General features: G+C 55.5%; 30 non-coding genes across 30 annotated transcripts; all 30 read left to right on the top strand.

Annotated features, from left to right (window-relative positions):
- The first annotated feature begins 368 nt into the window (after positions 1–368).
- On the top strand, positions 369–450 carry Trnal-aag. Its single transcript has one exon. It is a non-coding gene; the product is annotated as a tRNA-Leu (tRNA).
- Positions 451–530: 80 nt separating this feature from the next.
- Trnal-cag lies at positions 531–612 on the top strand. Its single transcript has one exon. It is a non-coding gene; the product is annotated as a tRNA-Leu (tRNA).
- Positions 613–1,684: 1,072 nt separating this feature from the next.
- On the top strand, positions 1,685–1,766 carry Trnal-aag. Its single transcript has one exon. It is a non-coding gene; the product is annotated as a tRNA-Leu (tRNA).
- An 80-nt stretch (positions 1,767–1,846) lies between these two features.
- On the top strand, positions 1,847–1,928 carry Trnal-cag. The gene has a single exon. It is a non-coding gene; the product is annotated as a tRNA-Leu (tRNA).
- Positions 1,929–3,000: 1,072 nt separating this feature from the next.
- On the top strand, positions 3,001–3,082 carry Trnal-aag. The gene has a single exon. It is a non-coding gene; the product is annotated as a tRNA-Leu (tRNA).
- An 80-nt stretch (positions 3,083–3,162) lies between these two features.
- Positions 3,163–3,244, top strand: Trnal-cag. The gene has a single exon. It is a non-coding gene; the product is annotated as a tRNA-Leu (tRNA).
- A 1,072-nt stretch (positions 3,245–4,316) lies between these two features.
- On the top strand, positions 4,317–4,398 carry Trnal-aag. The gene has a single exon. It is a non-coding gene; the product is annotated as a tRNA-Leu (tRNA).
- Positions 4,399–4,478: 80 nt separating this feature from the next.
- Positions 4,479–4,560, top strand: Trnal-cag. Its single transcript has one exon. It is a non-coding gene; the product is annotated as a tRNA-Leu (tRNA).
- A 1,072-nt stretch (positions 4,561–5,632) lies between these two features.
- On the top strand, positions 5,633–5,714 carry Trnal-aag. Its single transcript has one exon. It is a non-coding gene; the product is annotated as a tRNA-Leu (tRNA).
- Positions 5,715–5,794: 80 nt separating this feature from the next.
- Positions 5,795–5,876, top strand: Trnal-cag. The gene has a single exon. It is a non-coding gene; the product is annotated as a tRNA-Leu (tRNA).
- A 1,072-nt stretch (positions 5,877–6,948) lies between these two features.
- On the top strand, positions 6,949–7,030 carry Trnal-aag. The gene has a single exon. It is a non-coding gene; the product is annotated as a tRNA-Leu (tRNA).
- An 80-nt stretch (positions 7,031–7,110) lies between these two features.
- On the top strand, positions 7,111–7,192 carry Trnal-cag. The gene has a single exon. It is a non-coding gene; the product is annotated as a tRNA-Leu (tRNA).
- A 1,072-nt stretch (positions 7,193–8,264) lies between these two features.
- Positions 8,265–8,346, top strand: Trnal-aag. The gene has a single exon. It is a non-coding gene; the product is annotated as a tRNA-Leu (tRNA).
- Positions 8,347–8,426: 80 nt separating this feature from the next.
- Trnal-cag lies at positions 8,427–8,508 on the top strand. Its single transcript has one exon. It is a non-coding gene; the product is annotated as a tRNA-Leu (tRNA).
- Positions 8,509–9,580: 1,072 nt separating this feature from the next.
- Positions 9,581–9,662, top strand: Trnal-aag. Its single transcript has one exon. It is a non-coding gene; the product is annotated as a tRNA-Leu (tRNA).
- An 80-nt stretch (positions 9,663–9,742) lies between these two features.
- On the top strand, positions 9,743–9,824 carry Trnal-cag. The gene has a single exon. It is a non-coding gene; the product is annotated as a tRNA-Leu (tRNA).
- Positions 9,825–10,896: 1,072 nt separating this feature from the next.
- Trnal-aag lies at positions 10,897–10,978 on the top strand. Its single transcript has one exon. It is a non-coding gene; the product is annotated as a tRNA-Leu (tRNA).
- An 80-nt stretch (positions 10,979–11,058) lies between these two features.
- Trnal-cag lies at positions 11,059–11,140 on the top strand. Its single transcript has one exon. It is a non-coding gene; the product is annotated as a tRNA-Leu (tRNA).
- A 1,072-nt stretch (positions 11,141–12,212) lies between these two features.
- Trnal-aag lies at positions 12,213–12,294 on the top strand. The gene has a single exon. It is a non-coding gene; the product is annotated as a tRNA-Leu (tRNA).
- An 80-nt stretch (positions 12,295–12,374) lies between these two features.
- Trnal-cag lies at positions 12,375–12,456 on the top strand. Its single transcript has one exon. It is a non-coding gene; the product is annotated as a tRNA-Leu (tRNA).
- A 1,072-nt stretch (positions 12,457–13,528) lies between these two features.
- On the top strand, positions 13,529–13,610 carry Trnal-aag. Its single transcript has one exon. It is a non-coding gene; the product is annotated as a tRNA-Leu (tRNA).
- An 80-nt stretch (positions 13,611–13,690) lies between these two features.
- Positions 13,691–13,772, top strand: Trnal-cag. Its single transcript has one exon. It is a non-coding gene; the product is annotated as a tRNA-Leu (tRNA).
- A 1,072-nt stretch (positions 13,773–14,844) lies between these two features.
- Trnal-aag lies at positions 14,845–14,926 on the top strand. Its single transcript has one exon. It is a non-coding gene; the product is annotated as a tRNA-Leu (tRNA).
- An 80-nt stretch (positions 14,927–15,006) lies between these two features.
- Trnal-cag lies at positions 15,007–15,088 on the top strand. The gene has a single exon. It is a non-coding gene; the product is annotated as a tRNA-Leu (tRNA).
- Positions 15,089–16,160: 1,072 nt separating this feature from the next.
- On the top strand, positions 16,161–16,242 carry Trnal-aag. The gene has a single exon. It is a non-coding gene; the product is annotated as a tRNA-Leu (tRNA).
- An 80-nt stretch (positions 16,243–16,322) lies between these two features.
- On the top strand, positions 16,323–16,404 carry Trnal-cag. Its single transcript has one exon. It is a non-coding gene; the product is annotated as a tRNA-Leu (tRNA).
- A 1,072-nt stretch (positions 16,405–17,476) lies between these two features.
- On the top strand, positions 17,477–17,558 carry Trnal-aag. The gene has a single exon. It is a non-coding gene; the product is annotated as a tRNA-Leu (tRNA).
- An 80-nt stretch (positions 17,559–17,638) lies between these two features.
- Trnal-cag lies at positions 17,639–17,720 on the top strand. The gene has a single exon. It is a non-coding gene; the product is annotated as a tRNA-Leu (tRNA).
- Positions 17,721–18,792: 1,072 nt separating this feature from the next.
- Trnal-aag lies at positions 18,793–18,874 on the top strand. Its single transcript has one exon. It is a non-coding gene; the product is annotated as a tRNA-Leu (tRNA).
- An 80-nt stretch (positions 18,875–18,954) lies between these two features.
- Trnal-cag lies at positions 18,955–19,036 on the top strand. The gene has a single exon. It is a non-coding gene; the product is annotated as a tRNA-Leu (tRNA).
- Positions 19,037–19,169: the final 133 nt, after the last annotated feature.

Raw genomic sequence — 19,169 nt, 5'->3', positions numbered from 1 at the left:
GCTCCGTGGCCGTGATCGTCTAGTGGTCAGGACATTGCGTTGTGGCCGCAACAACCCAGGCTCGAATCCGGGTCACGGCACTTTTTAAAGTTCTGCCTTGCTGTCGCTGCAATGACGATAGTGACCCAGTGATTGAAATCACGTTGCCCTCCTGATTTTGTGCTCATGTTCCTCAGGCTGCAGGTGGCACTACCGATTCCTTATAAACACGCGATGCCGCCGCACCAGGGCGCTGGCAGCTGCCTGTGTAGTTAATCTCTATTCGAAAAGGGCAGTCGTTCGAGGTGCGATGTTCGAGCAACCAGTCGCAGCAGATCAGGAAGCTGTGTCGTGCACTGCATTCTACAAATGCCAGGAACACTGGTGTAGGTAGCGTGGCCGAGCGGTCTAAGGCGCTGGTTTAAGGCACCAGTCTCTTCGGAGGCGTGGGTTCGAATCCCACCGCTGCCAATTTTTACTTCTCGTTTTTGTGCCATTGCGGTGTGTTCTCGTGGGGTAGAACGCAGCTCCTGTGACCGCCGCGTCGCGCAGGTAGCGTGGCCGAGCGGTCTAAGGCGCTGGTTTCAGGCACCAGTCTCTTCGGAGGCGTGGGTTCGAATCCCACCGCTGCCAACGTTTTCTGTCTCGAAAACAGGAGCACTGATTTCCCGCGAAGGAAAAAGCGCAGCGTCGGTTTCTTAAACTGTCGTAGCACAGTGGTGCGTGGTGTAACAACAGGATTCACCGGCGCAGTTTCGTCTCATGATTGCTGGCGTTCGTCTCCACGAGACGCGTCCCGAGCATGCCGTTCTACGAAGTGGAAACGTTAATTTTTGCAGTTGTCGTCAAGTAGCGGGTGGGCGCTCGCCGTGTTTGTTGGAGGAGTGCTTGTGTCGTTATCCGCTGTCGTCTAGTGGCTGGGATACCTGGCTCTCGCCCAGGAGGCCTGGGTTCGATTCCCGGTACCGGAAATGCACATTTTATTGCTCCTCTTATGCGACTTGTCCCGACTTAGCTCGACTGACGCTCCGCTGACGCTTGCAGAAAACTACGTAAAATATGATTCGCGGCCACAAGTGACGGCGAGAGAGATGCGACATCTGTCCACCTCTTATCCGGGCACATACCTGCGGTCAACAGACTTGGAGGACTGCAAGACATTGCCACGGGGGTTGAATGCAGCTAACCACTCTGCTCAGTGTCCATCAGCGCGGGCACGTTCGTTTGCCAGTATACATATAATGGAGACCGCGTCTGACACAGCTGTTGCGAGACACAGTCGGCCGAGCTTTGCTGTGCACAGCCACTTGCAGTCGCGAGAGTTGAATTCCGCGGTGGCTCCGTGGCCGTGATCGTCTAGTGGTCAGGACATTGCGTTGTGGCCGCAACAACCCAGGCTCGAATCCGGGTCACGGCACTTTTTAAAGTTCTGCCTTGCTGTCGCTGCAATGACGATAGTGACCCAGTGATTGAAATCACGTTGCCCTCCTGATTTTGTGCTCATGTTCCTCAGGCTGCAGGTGGCACTACCGATTCCTTATAAACACGCGATGCCGCCGCACCAGGGCGCTGGCAGCTGCCTGTGTAGTTAATCTCTATTCGAAAAGGGCAGTCGTTCGAGGTGCGATGTTCGAGCAACCAGTCGCAGCAGATCAGGAAGCTGTGTCGTGCACTGCATTCTACAAATGCCAGGAACACTGGTGTAGGTAGCGTGGCCGAGCGGTCTAAGGCGCTGGTTTAAGGCACCAGTCTCTTCGGAGGCGTGGGTTCGAATCCCACCGCTGCCAATTTTTACTTCTCGTTTTTGTGCCATTGCGGTGTGTTCTCGTGGGGTAGAACGCAGCTCCTGTGACCGCCGCGTCGCGCAGGTAGCGTGGCCGAGCGGTCTAAGGCGCTGGTTTCAGGCACCAGTCTCTTCGGAGGCGTGGGTTCGAATCCCACCGCTGCCAACGTTTTCTGTCTCGAAAACAGGAGCACTGATTTCCCGCGAAGGAAAAAGCGCAGCGTCGGTTTCTTAAACTGTCGTAGCACAGTGGTGCGTGGTGTAACAACAGGATTCACCGGCGCAGTTTCGTCTCATGATTGCTGGCGTTCGTCTCCACGAGACGCGTCCCGAGCATGCCGTTCTACGAAGTGGAAACGTTAATTTTTGCAGTTGTCGTCAAGTAGCGGGTGGGCGCTCGCCGTGTTTGTTGGAGGAGTGCTTGTGTCGTTATCCGCTGTCGTCTAGTGGCTGGGATACCTGGCTCTCGCCCAGGAGGCCTGGGTTCGATTCCCGGTACCGGAAATGCACATTTTATTGCTCCTCTTATGCGACTTGTCCCGACTTAGCTCGACTGACGCTCCGCTGACGCTTGCAGAAAACTACGTAAAATATGATTCGCGGCCACAAGTGACGGCGAGAGAGATGCGACATCTGTCCACCTCTTATCCGGGCACATACCTGCGGTCAACAGACTTGGAGGACTGCAAGACATTGCCACGGGGGTTGAATGCAGCTAACCACTCTGCTCAGTGTCCATCAGCGCGGGCACGTTCGTTTGCCAGTATACATATAATGGAGACCGCGTCTGACACAGCTGTTGCGAGACACAGTCGGCCGAGCTTTGCTGTGCACAGCCACTTGCAGTCGCGAGAGTTGAATTCCGCGGTGGCTCCGTGGCCGTGATCGTCTAGTGGTCAGGACATTGCGTTGTGGCCGCAACAACCCAGGCTCGAATCCGGGTCACGGCACTTTTTAAAGTTCTGCCTTGCTGTCGCTGCAATGACGATAGTGACCCAGTGATTGAAATCACGTTGCCCTCCTGATTTTGTGCTCATGTTCCTCAGGCTGCAGGTGGCACTACCGATTCCTTATAAACACGCGATGCCGCCGCACCAGGGCGCTGGCAGCTGCCTGTGTAGTTAATCTCTATTCGAAAAGGGCAGTCGTTCGAGGTGCGATGTTCGAGCAACCAGTCGCAGCAGATCAGGAAGCTGTGTCGTGCACTGCATTCTACAAATGCCAGGAACACTGGTGTAGGTAGCGTGGCCGAGCGGTCTAAGGCGCTGGTTTAAGGCACCAGTCTCTTCGGAGGCGTGGGTTCGAATCCCACCGCTGCCAATTTTTACTTCTCGTTTTTGTGCCATTGCGGTGTGTTCTCGTGGGGTAGAACGCAGCTCCTGTGACCGCCGCGTCGCGTAGGTAGCGTGGCCGAGCGGTCTAAGGCGCTGGTTTCAGGCACCAGTCTCTTCGGAGGCGTGGGTTCGAATCCCACCGCTGCCAACGTTTTCTGTCTCGAAAACAGGAGCACTGATTTCCCGCGAAGGAAAAAGCGCAGCGTCGGTTTCTTAAACTGTCGTAGCACAGTGGTGCGTGGTGTAACAACAGGATTCACCGGCGCAGTTTCGTCTCATGATTGCTGGCGTTCGTCTCCACGAGACGCGTCCCGAGCATGCCGTTCTACGAAGTGGAAACGTTAATTTTTGCAGTTGTCGTCAAGTAGCGGGTGGGCGCTCGCCGTGTTTGTTGGAGGAGTGCTTGTGTCGTTATCCGCTGTCGTCTAGTGGCTGGGATACCTGGCTCTCGCCCAGGAGGCCTGGGTTCGATTCCCGGTACCGGAAATGCACATTTTATTGCTCCTCTTATGCGACTTGTCCCGACTTAGCTCGACTGACGCTCCGCTGACGCTTGCAGAAAACTACGTAAAATATGATTCGCGGCCACAAGTGACGGCGAGAGAGATGCGACATCTGTCCACCTCTTATCCGGGCACATACCTGCGGTCAACAGACTTGGAGGACTGCAAGACATTGCCACGGGGGTTGAATGCAGCTAACCACTCTGCTCAGTGTCCATCAGCGCGGGCACGTTCGTTTGCCAGTATACATATAATGGAGACCGCGTCTGACACAGCTGTTGCGAGACACAGTCGGCCGAGCTTTGCTGTGCACAGCCACTTGCAGTCGCGAGAGTTGAATTCCGCGGTGGCTCCGTGGCCGTGATCGTCTAGTGGTCAGGACATTGCGTTGTGGCCGCAACAACCCAGGCTCGAATCCGGGTCACGGCACTTTTTAAAGTTCTGCCTTGCTGTCGCTGCAATGACGATAGTGACCCAGTGATTGAAATCACGTTGCCCTCCTGATTTTGTGCTCATGTTCCTCAGGCTGCAGGTGGCACTACCGATTCCTTATAAACACGCGATGCCGCCGCACCAGGGCGCTGGCAGCTGCCTGTGTAGTTAATCTCTATTCGAAAAGGGCAGTCGTTCGAGGTGCGATGTTCGAGCAACCAGTCGCAGCAGATCAGGAAGCTGTGTCGTGCACTGCATTCTACAAATGCCAGGAACACTGGTGTAGGTAGCGTGGCCGAGCGGTCTAAGGCGCTGGTTTAAGGCACCAGTCTCTTCGGAGGCGTGGGTTCGAATCCCACCGCTGCCAATTTTTACTTCTCGTTTTTGTGCCATTGCGGTGTGTTCTCGTGGGGTAGAACGCAGCTCCTGTGACCGCCGCGTCGCGTAGGTAGCGTGGCCGAGCGGTCTAAGGCGCTGGTTTCAGGCACCAGTCTCTTCGGAGGCGTGGGTTCGAATCCCACCGCTGCCAACGTTTTCTGTCTCGAAAACAGGAGCACTGATTTCCCGCGAAGGAAAAAGCGCAGCGTCGGTTTCTTAAACTGTCGTAGCACAGTGGTGCGTGGTGTAACAACAGGATTCACCGGCGCAGTTTCGTCTCATGATTGCTGGCGTTCGTCTCCACGAGACGCGTCCCGAGCATGCCGTTCTACGAAGTGGAAACGTTAATTTTTGCAGTTGTCGTCAAGTAGCGGGTGGGCGCTCGCCGTGTTTGTTGGAGGAGTGCTTGTGTCGTTATCCGCTGTCGTCTAGTGGCTGGGATACCTGGCTCTCGCCCAGGAGGCCTGGGTTCGATTCCCGGTACCGGAAATGCACATTTTATTGCTCCTCTTATGCGACTTGTCCCGACTTAGCTCGACTGACGCTCCGCTGACGCTTGCAGAAAACTACGTAAAATATGATTCGCGGCCACAAGTGACGGCGAGAGAGATGCGACATCTGTCCACCTCTTATCCGGGCACATACCTGCGGTCAACAGACTTGGAGGACTGCAAGACATTGCCACGGGGGTTGAATGCAGCTAACCACTCTGCTCAGTGTCCATCAGCGCGGGCACGTTCGTTTGCCAGTATACATATAATGGAGACCGCGTCTGACACAGCTGTTGCGAGACACAGTCGGCCGAGCTTTGCTGTGCACAGCCACTTGCAGTCGCGAGAGTTGAATTCCGCGGTGGCTCCGTGGCCGTGATCGTCTAGTGGTCAGGACATTGCGTTGTGGCCGCAACAACCCAGGCTCGAATCCGGGTCACGGCACTTTTTAAAGTTCTGCCTTGCTGTCGCTGCAATGACGATAGTGACCCAGTGATTGAAATCACGTTGCCCTCCTGATTTTGTGCTCATGTTCCTCAGGCTGCAGGTGGCACTACCGATTCCTTATAAACACGCGATGCCGCCGCACCAGGGCGCTGGCAGCTGCCTGTGTAGTTAATCTCTATTCGAAAAGGGCAGTCGTTCGAGGTGCGATGTTCGAGCAACCAGTCGCAGCAGATCAGGAAGCTGTGTCGTGCACTGCATTCTACAAATGCCAGGAACACTGGTGTAGGTAGCGTGGCCGAGCGGTCTAAGGCGCTGGTTTAAGGCACCAGTCTCTTCGGAGGCGTGGGTTCGAATCCCACCGCTGCCAATTTTTACTTCTCGTTTTTGTGCCATTGCGGTGTGTTCTCGTGGGGTAGAACGCAGCTCCTGTGGCCGCCGCGTCGCGCAGGTAGCGTGGCCGAGCGGTCTAAGGCGCTGGTTTCAGGCACCAGTTTCTTCGGAGGCGTGGGTTCGAATCCCACCGCTGCCAACGTTTTCTGTCTCGAAAACAGGAGCACTGATTTCCCGCGAAGGAAAAAGCGCAGCGTCGGTTTCTTAAACTGTCGTAGCACAGTGGTGCGTGGTGTAACAACAGGATTCACCGGCGCAGTTTCGTCTCATGATTGCTGGCGTTCGTCTCCACGAGACGCGTCCCGAGCATGCCGTTCTACGAAGTGGAAACGTTAATTTTTGCAGTTGTCGTCAAGTAGCGGGTGGGCGCTCGCCGTGTTTGTTGGAGGAGTGCTTGTGTCGTTATCCGCTGTCGTCTAGTGGCTGGGATACCTGGCTCTCGCCCAGGAGGCCTGGGTTCGATTCCCGGTACCGGAAATGCACATTTTATTGCTCCTCTTATGCGACTTGTCCCGACTTAGCTCGACTGACGCTCCGCTGACGCTTGCAGAAAACTACGTAAAATATGATTCGCGGCCACAAGTGACGGCGAGAGAGATGCGACATCTGTCCACCTCTTATCCGGGCACATACCTGCGGTCAACAGACTTGGAGGACTGCAAGACATTGCCACGGGGGTTGAATGCAGCTAACCACTCTGCTCAGTGTCCATCAGCGCGGGCACGTTCGTTTGCCAGTATACATATAATGGAGACCGCGTCTGACACAGCTGTTGCGAGACACAGTCGGCCGAGCTTTGCTGTGCACAGCCACTTGCAGTCGCGAGAGTTGAATTCCGCGGTGGCTCCGTGGCCGTGATCGTCTAGTGGTCAGGACATTGCGTTGTGGCCGCAACAACCCAGGCTCGAATCCGGGTCACGGCACTTTTTAAAGTTCTGCCTTGCTGTCGCTGCAATGACGATAGTGACCCAGTGATTGAAATCACGTTGCCCTCCTGATTTTGTGCTCATGTTCCTCAGGCTGCAGGTGGCACTACCGATTCCTTATAAACACGCGATGCCGCCGCACCAGGGCGCTGGCAGCTGCCTGTGTAGTTAATCTCTATTCGAAAAGGGCAGTCGTTCGAGGTGCGATGTTCGAGCAACCAGTCGCAGCAGATCAGGAAGCTGTGTCGTGCACTGCATTCTACAAATGCCAGGAACACTGGTGTAGGTAGCGTGGCCGAGCGGTCTAAGGCGCTGGTTTAAGGCACCAGTCTCTTCGGAGGCGTGGGTTCGAATCCCACCGCTGCCAATTTTTACTTCTCGTTTTTGTGCCATTGCGGTGTGTTCTCGTGGGGTAGAACGCAGCTCCTGTGGCCGCCGCGTCGCGCAGGTAGCGTGGCCGAGCGGTCTAAGGCGCTGGTTTCAGGCACCAGTTTCTTCGGAGGCGTGGGTTCGAATCCCACCGCTGCCAACGTTTTCTGTCTCGAAAACAGGAGCACTGATTTCCCGCGAAGGAAAAAGCGCAGCGTCGGTTTCTTAAACTGTCGTAGCACAGTGGTGCGTGGTGTAACAACAGGATTCACCGGCGCAGTTTCGTCTCATGATTGCTGGCGTTCGTCTCCACGAGACGCGTCCCGAGCATGCCGTTCTACGAAGTGGAAACGTTAATTTTTGCAGTTGTCGTCAAGTAGCGGGTGGGCGCTCGCCGTGTTTGTTGGAGGAGTGCTTGTGTCGTTATCCGCTGTCGTCTAGTGGCTGGGATACCTGGCTCTCGCCCAGGAGGCCTGGGTTCGATTCCCGGTACCGGAAATGCACATTTTATTGCTCCTCTTATGCGACTTGTCCCGACTTAGCTCGACTGACGCTCCGCTGACGCTTGCAGAAAACTACGTAAAATATGATTCGCGGCCACAAGTGACGGCGAGAGAGATGCGACATCTGTCCACCTCTTATCCGGGCACATACCTGCGGTCAACAGACTTGGAGGACTGCAAGACATTGCCACGGGGGTTGAATGCAGCTAACCACTCTGCTCAGTGTCCATCAGCGCGGGCACGTTCGTTTGCCAGTATACATATAATGGAGACCGCGTCTGACACAGCTGTTGCGAGACACAGTCGGCCGAGCTTTGCTGTGCACAGCCACTTGCAGTCGCGAGAGTTGAATTCCGCGGTGGCTCCGTGGCCGTGATCGTCTAGTGGTCAGGACATTGCGTTGTGGCCGCAACAACCCAGGCTCGAATCCGGGTCACGGCACTTTTTAAAGTTCTGCCTTGCTGTCGCTGCAATGACGATAGTGACCCAGTGATTGAAATCACGTTGCCCTCCTGATTTTGTGCTCATGTTCCTCAGGCTGCAGGTGGCACTACCGATTCCTTATAAACACGCGATGCCGCCGCACCAGGGCGCTGGCAGCTGCCTGTGTAGTTAATCTCTATTCGAAAAGGGCAGTCGTTCGAGGTGCGATGTTCGAGCAACCAGTCGCAGCAGATCAGGAAGCTGTGTCGTGCACTGCATTCTACAAATGCCAGGAACACTGGTGTAGGTAGCGTGGCCGAGCGGTCTAAGGCGCTGGTTTAAGGCACCAGTCTCTTCGGAGGCGTGGGTTCGAATCCCACCGCTGCCAATTTTTACTTCTCGTTTTTGTGCCATTGCGGTGTGTTCTCGTGGGGTAGAACGCAGCTCCTGTGACCGCCGCGTCGCGTAGGTAGCGTGGCCGAGCGGTCTAAGGCGCTGGTTTCAGGCACCAGTCTCTTCGGAGGCGTGGGTTCGAATCCCACCGCTGCCAACGTTTTCTGTCTCGAAAACAGGAGCACTGATTTCCCGCGAAGGAAAAAGCGCAGCGTCGGTTTCTTAAACTGTCGTAGCACAGTGGTGCGTGGTGTAACAACAGGATTCACCGGCGCAGTTTCGTCTCATGATTGCTGGCGTTCGTCTCCACGAGACGCGTCCCGAGCATGCCGTTCTACGAAGTGGAAACGTTAATTTTTGCAGTTGTCGTCAAGTAGCGGGTGGGCGCTCGCCGTGTTTGTTGGAGGAGTGCTTGTGTCGTTATCCGCTGTCGTCTAGTGGCTGGGATACCTGGCTCTCGCCCAGGAGGCCTGGGTTCGATTCCCGGTACCGGAAATGCACATTTTATTGCTCCTCTTATGCGACTTGTCCCGACTTAGCTCGACTGACGCTCCGCTGACGCTTGCAGAAAACTACGTAAAATATGATTCGCGGCCACAAGTGACGGCGAGAGAGATGCGACATCTGTCCACCTCTTATCCGGGCACATACCTGCGGTCAACAGACTTGGAGGACTGCAAGACATTGCCACGGGGGTTGAATGCAGCTAACCACTCTGCTCAGTGTCCATCAGCGCGGGCACGTTCGTTTGCCAGTATACATATAATGGAGACCGCGTCTGACACAGCTGTTGCGAGACACAGTCGGCCGAGCTTTGCTGTGCACAGCCACTTGCAGTCGCGAGAGTTGAATTCCGCGGTGGCTCCGTGGCCGTGATCGTCTAGTGGTCAGGACATTGCGTTGTGGCCGCAACAACCCAGGCTCGAATCCGGGTCACGGCACTTTTTAAAGTTCTGCCTTGCTGTCGCTGCAATGACGATAGTGACCCAGTGATTGAAATCACGTTGCCCTCCTGATTTTGTGCTCATGTTCCTCAGGCTGCAGGTGGCACTACCGATTCCTTATAAACACGCGATGCCGCCGCACCAGGGCGCTGGCAGCTGCCTGTGTAGTTAATCTCTATTCGAAAAGGGCAGTCGTTCGAGGTGCGATGTTCGAGCAACCAGTCGCAGCAGATCAGGAAGCTGTGTCGTGCACTGCATTCTACAAATGCCAGGAACACTGGTGTAGGTAGCGTGGCCGAGCGGTCTAAGGCGCTGGTTTAAGGCACCAGTCTCTTCGGAGGCGTGGGTTCGAATCCCACCGCTGCCAATTTTTACTTCTCGTTTTTGTGCCATTGCGGTGTGTTCTCGTGGGGTAGAACGCAGCTCCTGTGACCGCCGCGTCGCGTAGGTAGCGTGGCCGAGCGGTCTAAGGCGCTGGTTTCAGGCACCAGTCTCTTCGGAGGCGTGGGTTCGAATCCCACCGCTGCCAACGTTTTCTGTCTCGAAAACAGGAGCACTGATTTCCCGCGAAGGAAAAAGCGCAGCGTCGGTTTCTTAAACTGTCGTAGCACAGTGGTGCGTGGTGTAACAACAGGATTCACCGGCGCAGTTTCGTCTCATGATTGCTGGCGTTCGTCTCCACGAGACGCGTCCCGAGCATGCCGTTCTACGAAGTGGAAACGTTAATTTTTGCAGTTGTCGTCAAGTAGCGGGTGGGCGCTCGCCGTGTTTGTTGGAGGAGTGCTTGTGTCGTTATCCGCTGTCGTCTAGTGGCTGGGATACCTGGCTCTCGCCCAGGAGGCCTGGGTTCGATTCCCGGTACCGGAAATGCACATTTTATTGCTCCTCTTATGCGACTTGTCCCGACTTAGCTCGACTGACGCTCCGCTGACGCTTGCAGAAAACTACGTAAAATATGATTCGCGGCCACAAGTGACGGCGAGAGAGATGCGACATCTGTCCACCTCTTATCCGGGCACATACCTGCGGTCAACAGACTTGGAGGACTGCAAGACATTGCCACGGGGGTTGAATGCAGCTAACCACTCTGCTCAGTGTCCATCAGCGCGGGCACGTTCGTTTGCCAGTATACATATAATGGAGACCGCGTCTGACACAGCTGTTGCGAGACACAGTCGGCCGAGCTTTGCTGTGCACAGCCACTTGCAGTCGCGAGAGTTGAATTCCGCGGTGGCTCCGTGGCCGTGATCGTCTAGTGGTCAGGACATTGCGTTGTGGCCGCAACAACCCAGGCTCGAATCCGGGTCACGGCACTTTTTAAAGTTCTGCCTTGCTGTCGCTGCAATGACGATAGTGACCCAGTGATTGAAATCACGTTGCCCTCCTGATTTTGTGCTCATGTTCCTCAGGCTGCAGGTGGCACTACCGATTCCTTATAAACACGCGATGCCGCCGCACCAGGGCGCTGGCAGCTGCCTGTGTAGTTAATCTCTATTCGAAAAGGGCAGTCGTTCGAGGTGCGATGTTCGAGCAACCAGTCGCAGCAGATCAGGAAGCTGTGTCGTGCACTGCATTCTACAAATGCCAGGAACACTGGTGTAGGTAGCGTGGCCGAGCGGTCTAAGGCGCTGGTTTAAGGCACCAGTCTCTTCGGAGGCGTGGGTTCGAATCCCACCGCTGCCAATTTTTACTTCTCGTTTTTGTGCCATTGCGGTGTGTTCTCGTGGGGTAGAACGCAGCTCCTGTGACCGCCGCGTCGCGTAGGTAGCGTGGCCGAGCGGTCTAAGGCGCTGGTTTCAGGCACCAGTCTCTTCGGAGGCGTGGGTTCGAATCCCACCGCTGCCAACGTTTTCTGTCTCGAAAACAGGAGCACTGATTTCCCGCGAAGGAAAAAGCGCAGCGTCGGTTTCTTAAACTGTCGTAGCACAGTGGTGCGTGGTGTAACAACAGGATTCACCGGCGCAGTTTCGTCTCATGATTGCTGGCGTTCGTCTCCACGAGACGCGTCCCGAGCATGCCGTTCTACGAAGTGGAAACGTTAATTTTTGCAGTTGTCGTCAAGTAGCGGGTGGGCGCTCGCCGTGTTTGTTGGAGGAGTGCTTGTGTCGTTATCCGCTGTCGTCTAGTGGCTGGGATACCTGGCTCTCGCCCAGGAGGCCTGGGTTCGATTCCCGGTACCGGAAATGCACATTTTATTGCTCCTCTTATGCGACTTGTCCCGACTTAGCTCGACTGACGCTCCGCTGACGCTTGCAGAAAACTACGTAAAATATGATTCGCGGCCACAAGTGACGGCGAGAGAGATGCGACATCTGTCCACCTCTTATCCGGGCACATACCTGCGGTCAACAGACTTGGAGGACTGCAAGACATTGCCACGGGGGTTGAATGCAGCTAACCACTCTGCTCAGTGTCCATCAGCGCGGGCACGTTCGTTTGCCAGTATACATATAATGGAGACCGCGTCTGACACAGCTGTTGCGAGACACAGTCGGCCGAGCTTTGCTGTGCACAGCCACTTGCAGTCGCGAGAGTTGAATTCCGCGGTGGCTCCGTGGCCGTGATCGTCTAGTGGTCAGGACATTGCGTTGTGGCCGCAACAACCCAGGCTCGAATCCGGGTCACGGCACTTTTTAAAGTTCTGCCTTGCTGTCGCTGCAATGACGATAGTGACCCAGTGATTGAAATCACGTTGCCCTCCTGATTTTGTGCTCATGTTCCTCAGGCTGCAGGTGGCACTACCGATTCCTTATAAACACGCGATGCCGCCGCACCAGGGCGCTGGCAGCTGCCTGTGTAGTTAATCTCTATTCGAAAAGGGCAGTCGTTCGAGGTGCGATGTTCGAGCAACCAGTCGCAGCAGATCAGGAAGCTGTGTCGTGCACTGCATTCTACAAATGCCAGGAACACTGGTGTAGGTAGCGTGGCCGAGCGGTCTAAGGCGCTGGTTTAAGGCACCAGTCTCTTCGGAGGCGTGGGTTCGAATCCCACCGCTGCCAATTTTTACTTCTCGTTTTTGTGCCATTGCGGTGTGTTCTCGTGGGGTAGAACGCAGCTCCTGTGACCGCCGCGTCGCGTAGGTAGCGTGGCCGAGCGGTCTAAGGCGCTGGTTTCAGGCACCAGTCTCTTCGGAGGCGTGGGTTCGAATCCCACCGCTGCCAACGTTTTCTGTCTCGAAAACAGGAGCACTGATTTCCCGCGAAGGAAAAAGCGCAGCGTCGGTTTCTTAAACTGTCGTAGCACAGTGGTGCGTGGTGTAACAACAGGATTCACCGGCGCAGTTTCGTCTCATGATTGCTGGCGTTCGTCTCCACGAGACGCGTCCCGAGCATGCCGTTCTACGAAGTGGAAACGTTAATTTTTGCAGTTGTCGTCAAGTAGCGGGTGGGCGCTCGCCGTGTTTGTTGGAGGAGTGCTTGTGTCGTTATCCGCTGTCGTCTAGTGGCTGGGATACCTGGCTCTCGCCCAGGAGGCCTGGGTTCGATTCCCGGTACCGGAAATGCACATTTTATTGCTCCTCTTATGCGACTTGTCCCGACTTAGCTCGACTGACGCTCCGCTGACGCTTGCAGAAAACTACGTAAAATATGATTCGCGGCCACAAGTGACGGCGAGAGAGATGCGACATCTGTCCACCTCTTATCCGGGCACATACCTGCGGTCAACAGACTTGGAGGACTGCAAGACATTGCCACGGGGGTTGAATGCAGCTAACCACTCTGCTCAGTGTCCATCAGCGCGGGCACGTTCGTTTGCCAGTATACATATAATGGAGACCGCGTCTGACACAGCTGTTGCGAGACACAGTCGGCCGAGCTTTGCTGTGCACAGCCACTTGCAGTCGCGAGAGTTGAATTCCGCGGTGGCTCCGTGGCCGTGATCGTCTAGTGGTCAGGACATTGCGTTGTGGCCGCAACAACCCAGGCTCGAATCCGGGTCACGGCACTTTTTAAAGTTCTGCCTTGCTGTCGCTGCAATGACGATAGTGACCCAGTGATTGAAATCACGTTGCCCTCCTGATTTTGTGCTCATGTTCCTCAGGCTGCAGGTGGCACTACCGATTCCTTATAAACACGCGATGCCGCCGCACCAGGGCGCTGGCAGCTGCCTGTGTAGTTAATCTCTATTCGAAAAGGGCAGTCGTTCGAGGTGCGATGTTCGAGCAACCAGTCGCAGCAGATCAGGAAGCTGTGTCGTGCACTGCATTCTACAAATGCCAGGAACACTGGTGTAGGTAGCGTGGCCGAGCGGTCTAAGGCGCTGGTTTAAGGCACCAGTCTCTTCGGAGGCGTGGGTTCGAATCCCACCGCTGCCAATTTTTACTTCTCGTTTTTGTGCCATTGCGGTGTGTTCTCGTGGGGTAGAACGCAGCTCCTGTGACCGCCGCGTCGCGCAGGTAGCGTGGCCGAGCGGTCTAAGGCGCTGGTTTCAGGCACCAGTCTCTTCGGAGGCGTGGGTTCGAATCCCACCGCTGCCAACGTTTTCTGTCTCGAAAACAGGAGCACTGATTTCCCGCGAAGGAAAAAGCGCAGCGTCGGTTTCTTAAACTGTCGTAGCACAGTGGTGCGTGGTGTAACAACAGGATTCACCGGCGCAGTTTCGTCTCATGATTGCTGGCGTTCGTCTCCACGAGACGCGTCCCGAGCATGCCGTTCTACGAAGTGGAAACGTTAATTTTTGCAGTTGTCGTCAAGTAGCGGGTGGGCGCTCGCCGTGTTTGTTGGAGGAGTGCTTGTGTCGTTATCCGCTGTCGTCTAGTGGCTGGGATACCTGGCTCTCGCCCAGGAGGCCTGGGTTCGATTCCCGGTACCGGAAATGCACATTTTATTGCTCCTCTTATGCGACTTGTCCCGACTTAGCTCGACTGACGCTCCGCTGACGCTTGCAGAAAACTACGTAAAATATGATTCGCGGCCACAAGTGACGGCGAGAGAGATGCGACATCTGTCCACCTCTTATCCGGGCACATACCTGCGGTCAACAGACTTGGAGGACTGCAAGACATTGCCACGGGGGTTGAATGCAGCTAACCACTCTGCTCAGTGTCCATCAGCGCGGGCACGTTCGTTTGCCAGTATACATATAATGGAGACCGCGTCTGACACAGCTGTTGCGAGACACAGTCGGCCGAGCTTTGCTGTGCACAGCCACTTGCAGTCGCGAGAGTTGAATTCCGCGGTGGCTCCGTGGCCGTGATCGTCTAGTGGTCAGGACATTGCGTTGTGGCCGCAACAACCCAGGCTCGAATCCGGGTCACGGCACTTTTTAAAGTTCTGCCTTGCTGTCGCTGCAATGACGATAGTGACCCAGTGATTGAAATCACGTTGCCCTCCTGATTTTGTGCTCATGTTCCTCAGGCTGCAGGTGGCACTACCGATTCCTTATAAACACGCGATGCCGCCGCACCAGGGCGCTGGCAGCTGCCTGTGTAGTTAATCTCTATTCGAAAAGGGCAGTCGTTCGAGGTGCGATGTTCGAGCAACCAGTCGCAGCAGATCAGGAAGCTGTGTCGTGCACTGCATTCTACAAATGCCAGGAACACTGGTGTAGGTAGCGTGGCCGAGCGGTCTAAGGCGCTGGTTTAAGGCACCAGTCTCTTCGGAGGCGTGGGTTCGAATCCCACCGCTGCCAATTTTTACTTCTCGTTTTTGTGCCATTGCGGTGTGTTCTCGTGGGGTAGAACGCAGCTCCTGTGACCGCCGCGTCGCGTAGGTAGCGTGGCCGAGCGGTCTAAGGCGCTGGTTTCAGGCACCAGTCTCTTCGGAGGCGTGGGTTCGAATCCCACCGCTGCCAACGTTTTCTGTCTCGAAAACAGGAGCACTGATTTCCCGCGAAGGAAAAAGCGCAGCGTCGGTTTCTTAAACTGTCGTAGCACAGTGGTGCGTGGTGTAACAACAGGATTCACCGGCGCAGTTTCGTCTCATGATTGCTGGCGTTCGTCTCCACGAGACGCGTCCCGAGCATGCCGTTCTACGAAGTGGAAACGTTAATTTTTGCAGTTGTCGTCAAGTAGCGGGTGGGCGCTCGCCGTGTTTGTTGGAGGAGTGCTTGTGTCGTTATCCGCTGTCGTCTAGTGGCTGGGATACCTGGCTCTCGCCCAGGAGGCCTGGGTTCGATTCCCGGTACCGGAAATGCACATTTTATTGCTCCTCTTATGCGACTTGTCCCGACTTAGCTCGACTGACGCTCCGCTGACGCTTGCAGAAAACTACGTAAAATATGATTCGCGGCCACAAGTGACGGCGAGAGAGATGCGACATCTGTCCACCTCTTATCCGGGCACATACCTGCGGTCAACAGACTTGGAGGACTGCAAGACATTGCCACGGGGGTTGAATGCAGCTAACCACTCTGCTCAGTGTCCATCAGCGCGGGCACGTTCGTTTGCCAGTATACATATAATGGAGACCGCGTCTGACACAGCTGTTGCGAGACACAGTCGGCCGAGCTTTGCTGTGCACAGCCACTTGCAGTCGCGAGAGTTGAATTCCGCGGTGGCTCCGTGGCCGTGATCGTCTAGTGGTCAGGACATTGCGTTGTGGCCGCAACAACCCAGGCTCGAATCCGGGTCACGGCACTTTTTAAAGTTCTGCCTTGCTGTCGCTGCAATGACGATAGTGACCCAGTGATTGAAATCACGTTGCCCTCCTGATTTTGTGCTCATGTTCCTCAGGCTGCAGGTGGCACTACCGATTCCTTATAAACACGCGATGCCGCCGCACCAGGGCGCTGGCAGCTGCCTGTGTAGTTAATCTCTATTCGAAAAGGGCAGTCGTTCGAGGTGCGATGTTCGAGCAACCAGTCGCAGCAGATCAGGAAGCTGTGTCGTGCACTGCATTCTACAAATGCCAGGAACACTGGTGTAGGTAGCGTGGCCGAGCGGTCTAAGGCGCTGGTTTAAGGCACCAGTCTCTTCGGAGGCGTGGGTTCGAATCCCACCGCTGCCAATTTTTACTTCTCGTTTTTGTGCCATTGCGGTGTGTTCTCGTGGGGTAGAACGCAGCTCCTGTGACCGCCGCGTCGCGTAGGTAGCGTGGCCGAGCGGTCTAAGGCGCTGGTTTCAGGCACCAGTCTCTTCGGAGGCGTGGGTTCGAATCCCACCGCTGCCAACGTTTTCTGTCTCGAAAACAGGAGCACTGATTTCCCGCGAAGGAAAAAGCGCAGCGTCGGTTTCTTAAACTGTCGTAGCACAGTGGTGCGTGGTGTAACAACAGGATTCACCGGCGCAGTTTCGTCTCATGATTGCTGGCGTTCGTCTCCACGAGACGCGTCCCGAGCATGCCGTTCTACGAAGTGGAAACGTTAATTTTTGCAGTTGTCGTCAAGTAGCGGGTGGGCGCTCGCCGTGTTTGTTGGAGGAGTGCTTGTGTCGTTATCCGCTGTCGTCTAGTGGCTGGGATACCTGGCTCTCGCCCAGGAGGCCTGGGTTCGATTCCCGGTACCGGAAATGCACATTTTATTGCTCCTCTTATGCGACTTGTCCCGACTTAGCTCGACTGACGCTCCGCTGACGCTTGCAGAAAACTACGTAAAATATGATTCGCGGCCACAAGTGACGGCGAGAGAGATGCGACATCTGTCCACCTCTTATCCGGGCACATACCTGCGGTCAACAGACTTGGAGGACTGCAAGACATTGCCACGGGGGTTGAATGCAGCTAACCACTCTGCTCAGTGTCCATCAGCGCGGGCACGTTCGTTTGCCAGTATACATATAATGGAGACCGCGTCTGACACAGCTGTTGCGAGACACAGTCGGCCGAGCTTTGCTGTGCACAGCCACTTGCAGTCGCGAGAGTTGAATTCCGCGGTGGCTCCGTGGCCGTGATCGTCTAGTGGTCAGGACATTGCGTTGTGGCCGCAACAACCCAGGCTCGAATCCGGGTCACGGCACTTTTTAAAGTTCTGCCTTGCTGTCGCTGCAATGACGATAGTGACCCAGTGATTGAAATCACGTTGCCCTCCTGATTTTGTGCTCATGTTCCTCAGGCTGCAGGTGGCACTACCGATTCCTTATAAACACGCGATGCCGCCGCACCAGGGCGCTGGCAGCTGCCTGTGTAGTTAATCTCTATTCGAAAAGGGCAGTCGTTCGAGGTGCGATGTTCGAGCAACCAGTCGCAGCAGATCAGGAAGCTGTGTCGTGCACTGCATTCTACAAATGCCAGGAACACTGGTGTAGGTAGCGTGGCCGAGCGGTCTAAGGCGCTGGTTTAAGGCACCAGTCTCTTCGGAGGCGTGGGTTCGAATCCCACCGCTGCCAATTTTTACTTCTCGTTTTTGTGCCATTGCGGTGTGTTCTCGTGGGGTAGAACGCAGCTCCTGTGACCGCCGCGTCGCGTAGGTAGCGTGGCCGAGCGGTCTAAGGCGCTGGTTTCAGGCACCAGTCTCTTCGGAGGCGTGGGTTCGAATCCCACCGCTGCCAACGTTTTCTGTCTCGAAAACAGGAGCACTGATTTCCCGCGAAGGAAAAAGCGCAGCGTCGGTTTCTTAAACTGTCGTAGCACAGTGGTGCGTGGTGTAACAACAGGATTCACCGGCGCAGTTTCGTCTCATGATTGCTGGCGTTCGTCTCCACGAGACGCGTCCCGAGCATGCCGTTCTACGAAGTGGAAACGTTAATTTTTGCAGTTGTCGTCAAGTAGCGGGTGGGCGCTCGCCGTGTTTGTTGGAGGAGTGCTTGTGTCGTTATCCGCTGTCGTCTAGTGGCTGGGATACCTGGCTCTCGCCCAGGAGGCCTGGGTTCGATTCCCGGTACCGGAAATGCACATTTTATTGCTCCTCTTATGCGACTTGTCCCGACTTAGCTCGACTGACGCTCCGCTGACGCTTGCAGAAAACTACGTAAAATATGATTCGCGGCCACAAGTGACGGCGAGAGAGATGCGACATCTGTCCACCTCTTATCCGGGCACATACCTGCGGTCAACAGACTTGGAGGACTGCAAGACATTGCCACGGGGGTTGAATGCAGCTAACCACTCTGCTCAGTGTCCATCAGCGCGGGCACGTTCGTTTGCCAGTATACATATAATGGAGACCGCGTCTGACACAGCTGTTGCGAGACACAGTCGGCCGAGCTTTGCTGTGCACAGCCACTTGCAGTCGCGAGAGTTGAATTCCGCGGTGGCTCCGTGGCCGTGATCGTCTAGTGGTCAGGACATTGCGTTGTGGCCGCAACAACCCAGGCTCGAATCCGGGTCACGGCACTTTTTAAAGTTCTGCCTTGCTGTCGCTGCAATGACGATAGTGACCCAGTGATTGAAATCACGTTGCCCTCCTGATTTTGTGCTCATGTTCCTCAGGCTGCAGGTGGCACTACCGATTCCTTATAAACACGCGATGCCGCCGCACCAGGGCGCTGGCAGCTGCCTGTGTAGTTAATCTCTATTCGAAAAGGGCAGTCGTTCGAGGTGCGATGTTCGAGCAACCAGTCGCAGCAGATCAGGAAGCTGTGTCGTGCACTGCATTCTACAAATGCCAGGAACACTGGTGTAGGTAGCGTGGCCGAGCGGTCTAAGGCGCTGGTTTAAGGCACCAGTCTCTTCGGAGGCGTGGGTTCGAATCCCACCGCTGCCAATTTTTACTTCTCGTTTTTGTGCCATTGCGGTGTGTTCTCGTGGGGTAGAACGCAGCTCCTGTGACCGCCGCGTCGCGTAGGTAGCGTGGCCGAGCGGTCTAAGGCGCTGGTTTCAGGCACCAGTCTCTTCGGAGGCGTGGGTTCGAATCCCACCGCTGCCAACGTTTTCTGTCTCGAAAACAGGAGCACTGATTTCCCGCGAAGGAAAAAGCGCAGCGTCGGTTTCTTAAACTGTCGTAGCACAGTGGTGCGTGGTGTAACAACAGGATTCACCGGCGCAGTTTCGTCTCATGA

The sequence above is a fragment of the Schistocerca piceifrons genome, unplaced genomic scaffold (assembly GCF_021461385.2).
Source record: "Schistocerca piceifrons isolate TAMUIC-IGC-003096 unplaced genomic scaffold, iqSchPice1.1 HiC_scaffold_2418, whole genome shotgun sequence".
NCBI lineage: Eukaryota > Metazoa > Arthropoda > Insecta > Orthoptera > Acrididae > Schistocerca > Schistocerca piceifrons.
Note: the sequence above shows the minus strand (reverse complement) of the source record. Positions and strands in the feature narration are given on the sequence as shown.